This window comes from Poecilia mexicana, unplaced genomic scaffold, assembly GCF_051168715.1.
Source record: "Poecilia mexicana isolate PSO_F unplaced genomic scaffold, ASM5116871v1 scaffold_8, whole genome shotgun sequence".
NCBI classification, from domain to species: Eukaryota; Metazoa; Chordata; class Actinopteri; order Cyprinodontiformes; family Poeciliidae; genus Poecilia; species Poecilia mexicana.
In genome coordinates, this window is record NW_028263377.1 from 1,001,069 (window position 1) to 1,011,098 (window position 10,030).

General features: G+C 36.4%; 1 long non-coding RNA gene across 1 annotated transcript; it reads left to right on the forward strand.

Moving 5' to 3' along the window:
- Positions 1–2,309: 2,309 nt before the first annotated feature.
- LOC148157818 (uncharacterized) lies at positions 2,310–4,430 on the forward strand. The gene is made up of 3 exons (XR_015764044.1): positions 2,310–2,472; positions 3,057–3,149; positions 4,044–4,430. It is a non-coding gene; the product is annotated as an uncharacterized LOC148157818 (long non-coding RNA).
- Positions 4,431–10,030: the final 5,600 nt, after the last annotated feature.

Consider the following 10,030-nt stretch of genomic DNA (forward strand, 5'->3'; position numbering starts at 1 on the left):
TTGCTAGGATCGTTTGAACTGCCTTTTGTCTGTGGGAAAACAATACAGTGGAAGTTGTAGCTTTTCACACTCATCTGTGAAAGGCCGTAAACACGGCAGGGGTTTTAGGCTTCAGATAGAGGGTCAGAGATAGCTCCTGGTTGGATGAGCAAAGATACGCCTTATTTGAATAAATTAAATACAAGAGGATAAAACTTTCTACACAGAAGTAACAAATCAGATTTGCCCTTGCAATTCTCCAAAGATGTCTTTGCACGTCTTTGCTTTTCTTTCTTTCCTTTTTTCCATTTATGTCAGGTAAATGAATGTATGTCTCCGTTGTTCTGCAGTTTCTGGTGTAAGTTTGTGCATTGTCTTACTTCTAAGTTTATCCATTGTCTTATATTGGATTAAATTCTGTAATTCTGTGACGTCAACACGCATTGTTGTTTTCCTTGTGGCTACACGTGGCCCGCCGAGAGGACCTGGGATCCAGAGGAAGAGAGAGAGCCAAACTTTTTCCAAAGTTAACCTATTTTAGAATTTCTTCCTTAACAATAGTCAGACTGATCTTGTGCTGGAGGCGACGAGCAAGATCATGGCAGATCCCGCGAGATCATGGGAAATCACACGAGGCCCTGCGAGATGATTGTTTTTCGTGCCAGGAAAACGCCAGCTGCAGTTTAGAGAATACTAAATTTTCCTGGCAGGATTGTGCACATATCAGTGTTGCTATGTTTGGTTACGTTTCTATGTAATTGATGTACTTTTCTTCTTTTCTATTCACTTTTCTTATTGTGTACTATATTACTTTTTATATTTGTATCATGTTAGAAATAAAAAAAAATTCAAATTTCTCATGTCAGTGGCTAACATGTGTTAACATCACATGAAGTGATGGTTAGCTGGTAATTAATCAGCGTTTTTCTAACATTTGCACCATTTCCTGCTTGCTCCATGCTTGTGTCAAAGCACAACTGAATTGAAGTGGTCATTGCATTTATAAAAAATAACATGTTTAACAGAATTATTTCATGTTTCAAAGGCAAATATGACAAAATCACGTCAAATAAACATAAAATTCAACAACCTAGCGTTAATAAAATGTATTCAAGTTGAGACAACGTGATTCAATTTAGTCAGACTAATCTCCCGCCGAAGACGGTCTAGCGAGACCCGGAGATCACGCGAGACACTGGCGAGATTACGGAAGATCACGCGAGATGCTAGCGAGATTACGGAAGATTTTCTATGTTTGGTCACCTTTCTATGTAATTGATGTACTCAAATCATGCTAACATCACATGAAGCAGTGTAAGGGACACAAAGCTGCTGTCAAGACAAAAAACGGACCCCATAAATGTCACAGTTTTGCTCCTCCTGAGGTTGTTAAAACTCCCTGGAAAAAAGTTGGACTGATGTAAATTCAGCATCTGGTGCCATACAAACTCTGAAGTCTGAGGTTTAGTGGATTTTAAACACTGGGGCCAAACATAAGTCTATTTAAATGTTTTTTTTTTTAATTATTATTATTTTATTTCAGTACTGTTATTATGTAAGTAAATGCAGAGTGGACATTGGATGCACACACACTTTTGTGGCTTTCTATGGTAATACAGATTCTTCATTTATTAATAATAAAAAGTATTAAATTTGAGTCAGAGGAACCTGCGGAGACCTTTGCTGTTAGAGCTTTAAATGTGATTGCAATGTCCACATAAATGTCCACCTGCTAACTATGGATTTCTAGTATTGTTTTCTGGCTGAAACACTCAGAGGATTGTCCATTATTCCTATTAGTCCATGAACAGGCTTTCTTTTTTTTTTAATGCATATATTCCTCTGCTCTAAAGATGTATTTTGTTATTGTACTTGTTTTTCCCCAAATAATTGTAGTTCAAAAACAAGTTTAAGTTTATCGGTTTAATTTTGAAATGTTGAGGTTTTTGTTTTGATTTTTATGTTTTATATTTGTATTGCTTTCTACCATGTTCAATTCACCACTGTTCTGCAATACATACTTGCATGTGCCCAGTGATTATATTCAGTTTCAGAACAGCTGAAACACTGGGTGCCTTTAAATCTCAACTTAAAACCCACCTGTTTAGAGTTGCTTATAGCTAAATTAGGCTTAGTGCGGTTTTAATGTCTTCAATGTTTTTAATGTTTTTGGCTTTACTTTTTATCTGTTTCACTGTATATTAAATGTTGCATGACTCTGTGTTTCTGTTTTTAATTATGTAAAGCCCTTTGAAATGCCTTTCTGCTGAAATGTGCTGTACAAATAAAATTTGATTGATTGATTCATGATGCATTCAATAGACTTGTACTAAAAGTTTGAATGTTCAGATACAACTCTGCTCAGGGTGAATTACATATTTTAATGTTTGAAAATCTGATCTCTTTCAGAACATCACCTGTCTGTTATCCACCTACATAAGCTCTGGTGAAGGGGGTCATCGGCCATCAAGTTTTAGATTGCAGTGGCTAATGGTAAGTTTTGCCAGATCTAAAATGACTGAATCTAGTGTTAGAGCGATTAAGGGTTCAGCTAAACTTGTATTTGGCAAGTCAGTTTTATTTGTCTTTATTTGCGTGGGGATGTGGAACTGTAAGGAGTGTTGTCTCTCTCTGTCTAGTAGATATGAGCTGCTATCAGCCCTATGCTAGCTACAGAATAGTACAGAGCAAGGGGGAAGAAGGATGAGCAGCAACATGAGATTGTGATTGACCGCACTAAAACTCTCCTGCCACTGACTGGTTGTTTCTAGCACTGGGAGAAGGCAGAGGAAATAGATATTTCACAGTATATCCCCCTATACTGTACCCTTGTTTCAGACATAAATATTTCTTAGGTGACAGCTTCAGTTAGAAGTTTAAATAAAATGTTAAACTTAATTTTAGTCATGGCATAATGAAAGGAGAATAACAATTTTAAAGATCTTTCAAATAGGCTGCAAGCCACTGATCACTTTCGTTGTGACTTCATTTGAATTTAAGTTTTCAAGTATGTGACCCTATAGTATACTGCTGGATTTTGGCGGTTGTTCTCACTGTTTTCTGATCTGCATATTTAGGAAAACACGGCTGAAGTCAGACGAGGGTGCATCCTAAAAGGCCTGGGTGCATACCTGGATGAAGATCCAGAGAAGCTGGAGAAAGAGTACATGGTATGTTAATTTATCTTTGTGTCTACAAAAGAGGTGATTATAGTTGGAGTTAACTGGACTTCCTGTGAATTACCAATAAATTTAAAATAAGAGATGATCATTAAAACTCTTCTTTTTTTTCACTTGAGTACATTCAATTTTAATTTGACTTTTGAGATGCTTTTAGATTTCTCCAACAGAAAAGGATAATCATTAGTAAGATTGATATAATTACAGTTATTGTTAAGTGGGTTTAAAATGAGGATTTTTAGGTGAGTTAAACTCCACAAAAAGATCTTTGGCCTGTTTTATTTAGCCTTTTTTTCTAACAGCATTGTTTCATACGCAGACAAAAATATGAACTAACTTTACCTAAGATGTTAGTACTGATCTATTTGGAAATAACTACCACACATAGTCATGACATTTCCTCCATCCAGGAAATAAGACAGGTTCTTCATGTATAAGATGTTTGGTTTGTGTACAGAGTCAGGGCTTTGTTTGCACATAAGTAGGACTGGTTTGGAATGACAGTCTGTGTGGTGGATCCTCAGACTGTCATTTCAATTGAGGAGAACAGGCCATGGAATATGGGGCCTATTTGGGATTCATCCCTTCTCTTCATGTTTTTCCATATGAGACAATATACCGTATTTTCCGCACCACAAGGTGCACCGGATTATAAGACGATTTTTGTGAAAATGTAAGGCTTTTAGGTACACCTTATGGTGCAGAAAATATGGTACCTTTTCTAAATGGGAAATCTTACCACTGGACTCACAATTAACACAGACAGGTCTTTGATGGACCTTAGCTGTTGGTGAGTCAGCCAAACAAGTGTAAAGTTATTTTTTTATTTAATGAGATGTGAAATCTCTCCCCTCCCAAAACCCCACCCATGTTCCCATCATCAAGGTGCACAAATGGCCGAGACCGTCTGTGGAATCTGTTATCCGACCGGAGAGTGCAGAGCCTGGCGATGCCAATGAGGATGTTGGGATTCTCCTGGACGGGGTGGAAGTGATGAACAACTTGGGCAATCTATCTTTACATGTTTTTCCAAAGACCGCAGTCGAAAACTAAATTTTAACTGTTACAGTTCGCAAAGTTGAGCGAATTTACTGACACTTTTTATGTTGTTAAGAATTTGATCTATGCTAAACACAGCCCAGTTTTTTTCTGGAAAAACAAAACTGACCTTTTGTTGTTTATTTCAACTTTCAACTCAGCTGTTTTTTGTGCTGTGTAAAAAGAAAATGGATAACAATTTTGAAAATACAGTTCATGTTGTACTTTTTCTAATTGTTGAGTGTTCTTTCGTCTTTCAGTGTGGTCTTAAAACACTTCATTTAATAGCACTTAAGAAAATGTCTTTGATTTAACATAATTCAATCATGGAAAGATTTTCCACACAATTAAATAGCTGTCTTTCAGCATGAAGCATGTTTGTTCAGCTAACTTAATTTTCATGAGTTGGATCAACTTAATTACATAGTGTGAAGGTATCACTGTTAAATAAGTTGGTTTCATCTAAATTTGCATTCATCTTAATCAAGTAAAGTCAATTATTTGGTCCAAAACATTGCAAATTAGTTGGTCTGGTTCTATTAAATTACATTGGGTCCAACTAAAGTAAATAAGTTGAATCAACCACAAAAGTTAAGTTGAGCCAACACATTTTCTTAAAATTGGAGTAACAGAATTACATAGTGCTGAAACAAAGCAAAGTAATCAGGTGGAAAATCTTTCCATGATTTTTTTATGTTAATCCAAAGAGTTATTTCTTTCAGTGCATTTTTTCCAAATAATAAAATGTTTTTTGCCAGATCATCGTTGTATTTTTCAGAAATGGGTATTTTGTTTGCTTAATTAACCTTTTCCTGCCTGATGAGTACATGTATAAGTCTATAGCAATAGAGATCAAGTGGGACACAATAGTAAGCCATGCTGGGGGCTGTCTGGCAGTAAAGTAAAACATTGCTGCCCTGATCTGGGTTGAAATAACATAATAGGTTTGATAATTGTTAACACCCTCTGTCATATGGCTGATATAAGACAGACAGTTTCATTCTCGGGCGTTTACCATTTAAGTGAAGTTGGAAAAAGTTATATTTAGCTCCTTAAAGAAGGGGAGTGAGGAAATTGAAACTGATTGGAAAACATATAAGAATTTTGGCAATATTGTAATTTTTATAATATTGATGTGACCAATTAAGGAGATGAGTAGCATCTTTAACTATTAAACTTTTAAAGCTAACATACTTAGACACTTCCGACCTGGAATAGATTATTCATCTCTGATGCTACGTTGCATCACTATAAATCGGAATCTGAAAAGTTGTTGGCATTATTATCCCAGCTGATGGATCCTTGTAAGCCACACAAAAAGGCAGGTGCTCTAGGACAAAAAAGTGAAAGAAAACAGAAGGTTAAAATAATAACAAATATTGTAAATGTGATAGGAGTTTATTTCTAATGCATTCCAGATGCAAAAATATTTTTCAATCTGTCATTACTGAGGTTTCAATTCAGATAAAGATTTCACAAATCACAAACTAGGTTTTGTTGAGATTAGTAAATTAGTTAAATCATTATGATTACTATTATGTGTTGAGATGCTTTACCAAGGCCGAGAAAGAGCCACACGCTGTTAGACAAAGGGCCCATAGTAAAGAGTTACATTTTTGATTCTGTTAGAAACCAAGGTCCATTTCTCACGAGAAACAGAAACTTATCAGGCCACAGAGACATGGTGTGATTTCAGGGAGTGTCTTCCGTCCATATAATCAGCTGCCCTCCTCTTTCTCCTCAGACGCTGCACAGACTTTTTTTAGAAACTCTTCTCGGATGTAATGGTAAAGCGTCTCCTTTCAGCACTGAAAGTTAATAAAATAAGTAAAGTCTGAATGCTTTTCTTGGCTGATTTTATGCTCCGTGTGTCGATACAAATTATGATTCATCGATTGAGACTCTCGTTCTCAACAGTTTGAAATATTCTGCCATTAGCATAGATTAGAATAATCTACTCCAGATTTGAAGTGTCGATGTATGTTCGTTTTTAAAGCAGAACAAATGATTTCTTAACATTTATATGTTAAATATAATTTCCATGATTAGTTACTTATCTACAGTCATATGTCAAGTCATATGTTAAGTATAATTTACATGATTATTATTATTCACCGAATTTATTTGATTGTACACAATTCCAAAAGGTGACGTGAAAAATAATTAAATTCAAAGCTTTATGTATGATTTATTTTGGAGAGAGGAAGTCTTTTATTTTGAAGAATTCTTAACAGGATCTAGTTTTGTCTTTTGCCATTACCTAGCCTTCTGTTGATTTCGGTTGCTTGGTTACGAACAGCCTTTGCCGTTCAGCAAGTGTACTGTTAAAAAAAATCTGAACAGAAACTGTTCAGCAAATACGTCTGAGCCTCCGTTATAATCTCCCTTCAGCCATTTCCCAAATCAGAAGCTACAATCGGAAGCCAACTTGAGCTTCGATCCAGACAGTCAGGAACGCCGCTACAGCTAGAGGACCGGACTGACGTTTCCTTCGGTGCAGTCCCGTTCTGTTTAGGATCCTGCTCAGAGTACGCATGCTATTAATGGTTTTAACCACAGTGCAAAGCAACATCCGTATCTCTACATGTTGTAGACCAAACATGAAAGGAAACCTGACCAATTCATGTTAGCCACTGTACTAGCCTAGCATAATACCGCCACTTCCTGGACATAACATTATCATGTTTTAACAAGATACATATCACGTTTTAACGAGATACGTATCACGTTTTAACGAGATACGTATCACGTTTTAACGAGATACTATCACGTTTTAACGAGATACTATCACGTTTTAACGAGATACGTATCACGTTTTAACGAGATACGTATCACGTTTTAACGAGATGCGTATCACGTTTTAACGAGATACGTATCGTTTTAACAGATACTATCACGTTTTAACGAGATACTATCACGTTATAACGTGATAGCGCTCGAATTTTTATTTTCCTGCGTGATAGCAATGCGAAGTGAAAGGGCACTTGGGGGCAAGAAGCAAAAAGGGCAGGTGCTCAAGCACCCCCAGCTCCCCCCTCTGCACGTGCCTGAGGAAGGGATATTATCTCAAAGAGTTCAGTGATAGAAAGACCGGTGCAAAAATTGGTGGTGTTATTGGAAAGTGACTTGTAAACTGAATGTACACAGACAAGTATGTTTTAAATAATCTGCATGGTTTTAAGAGAAACTTTAAAATAATGCATGATTTTTCTGGTAATAGTTCATGCATTATTGGTGGGAGTGTAATGGATAGTGAACCATTTAAATTAAGTTATCTAAATTATTCAAATTTGTAGACTATTGTAAATTTTTTTTGTTTTGTTTGGTATGTACCTCACGGGCTGCCGTAGTTAAATGAGGCCAGGCCCTATAAAAGCTGGCAAATCATTGTATCAATGAATGACTTCAACAAACTGTCAGAGATGTGCTTGGCACTGTTAACACTTAGTGTTCCCCGGTGAAAGCAGCGAGGTACGTTTTATTTTGTTGTTTGTGTTGTAAGTTTATGTTTATATTCTAATATTTGTATCTGTTTAGTTTTCATGGTGACTATGGTGACTGAGATGGGTGTGGTGACTGATGATCCACATCAAAGGAAATAAACAACATTGAAAATCACCCGTTGAGACCGCGCAAATTAATTCAAGTGCTGGGGATCTGCTATAGTGACTTACGATAAATCACTAATGTCCAGTCCAGTAATATATATCAATGCTGCTGGCGCTCTGTCCTTCTCTCGCACTTCCCGCCACTTGGCAGTGGGTGTCGGGTTACATTGTGTTGCATTCAATGTTGTCTGAAAAAAAGAGTTTCATGCGCTTAATGTCCGATTTGCCATAACTATTTATTGAATTCATTGTCGCTAGCTGGGGTGGCAACAGGGGTGGCAAGGCTCTCGTTTGGGGTGGCAACTGCCACCCAACGCCACCCCAGTAGATCTGCCCCTGACTCCACAATTACACAGCTCATCTTTGTGCAGCACGTATTGCATAATTGTGTATGCAATATGTGTGATTGCATACACACATCGATTACCTTAAAAATAATCATACCTGTTGATTTTTAATCAGCAGGTTTGAATTAATCACATTTTTTGTGCACACGCACTCTTTATGCTTGAGGCTGTTAAGAAAATACATTTAAAATAAGCTAGTTTTAAAACTTAACATGTCTTGATTGAAATAGCCTAATTATAGTTTTCAGATTAATAACTTATTCTGCCCTATTGACCTTTATGTTACCTGTAGTTACACCAGATTGTTTGCTAAGATCTTTTTGAACTGCCCTTTGTCTGTGTGGGAAAACCATCAGGAGAAGTTCCAGCTTTCACACTGATCTGTGAAAAGCCATAAAACAGCAGGAGTTCAGGCCAGTGGAGGAGAAGCTCTGCTTCCACTTTGTTTAGACAAAGGGGACAAATGGCCTTTGATCTTGGAAACAAATTGCAGGGAGTTTCTAACTTTAGAGAGGGTCAGAGACAGCTCCTGGTTGGATGAGCAAAGATACGCCTTATTTGAATAAATTAAAAGACAAGAATACGCCTTTACTATAAACACAGGAGTAACAAATTAGATTTGCTCTTGCAATTCTCCGAAGACATCTTTGCTTTTCTTTCTTTCCTTCTTCTTTTCCATTTGTCTCAGGTAAATGAATGTATGTCTCTGTTGTTCTGCAGTTTCTGTTGTAATTTCATACATTGTCTTCTATTGGATTAAACTCTGTAATTCTGTGATGTCAACACTCATTGTTGTTTTCTGTGTGATTTCACTTCGGCCCGCCGGGAGAACCTGGGATCCGTGAGAGGAAGATAGAGCCAGAGAATTTTCCCAAAATTCTCTGGCTTTTCTTCTTCTTCAGCAAGGCTCTAGTCCTCAGCCCAAACACTGTAAGACATTGGAACATTTGAACCACATTTAGTTGTTTTTATCTTCTACTGTTTAAGTCAAATAAATTTAGTGAGTTTTAGATTCAGAACCTAAATGTGAGTTTATTAATTTTGTCAAACCTCCAAGACTTGGATAAACTAGAATTTTTAGGTTAGCACTTAAAAAACTGAAAGAAGGAAAAGACAGGAGTGGGAACTATTTCCCAGATTGCCAAGCGACATGTTTTTGTATCCTGTGTGGCACCGTGAGTGAGACGGAACAGTGTTATTATATTGATGTGACTTTTATGCGTTATTAAAGCAAATGTTCATTTTAATAAACATTCTTAAATTCTTAGATTGCAAAGTCTGAGGGTAATGTTCTGTTTATACTAAATGTATTTGAGTATTTTTTGTAATAAGAAATTTTGTCAGTTCAAAAATTTTGTTCTGAAAGTTTAAAGCAAGAATTTAAATTATTCTAAAGTAAAATAAGTAGTTATTTTAACTTGATGATGTGAGTAAAAATAATAGAGAAGTGGGTGCTTTTTAACTAGGTGAGGACAGTTTTTTCTTGTATATTGTGAAATAATTCTTTGGCTTAAATTGCAACATTAAGCTAAAGCTCACATTTCAAGATTAATGAAAAAATAATGTTTAGACAACTTCTCTCATGTTGTTAAATCAACTTCCTGAACTTTACTTTATGAGTTAAAATCAATACAGTTTTCTTGTTGACTTAAATTGCATTTTCAAGGCAGCAGGTAGATTTTCATTTAAACCACCTTCAAATCATCTTTATCTTGTCCAAAAGTCAGGGCTTTCGGACAAGATAAAGATGAGAACTTACCGCAAGATACAAATACAGGAATGCTTACCTACCTTTAGGTACAGTAAGCCACACCTCGAGCGAGGAGTGGCCAGCAGACACATCATATTCTCTGTATGGTTACTTTATATAAGTGTGCTA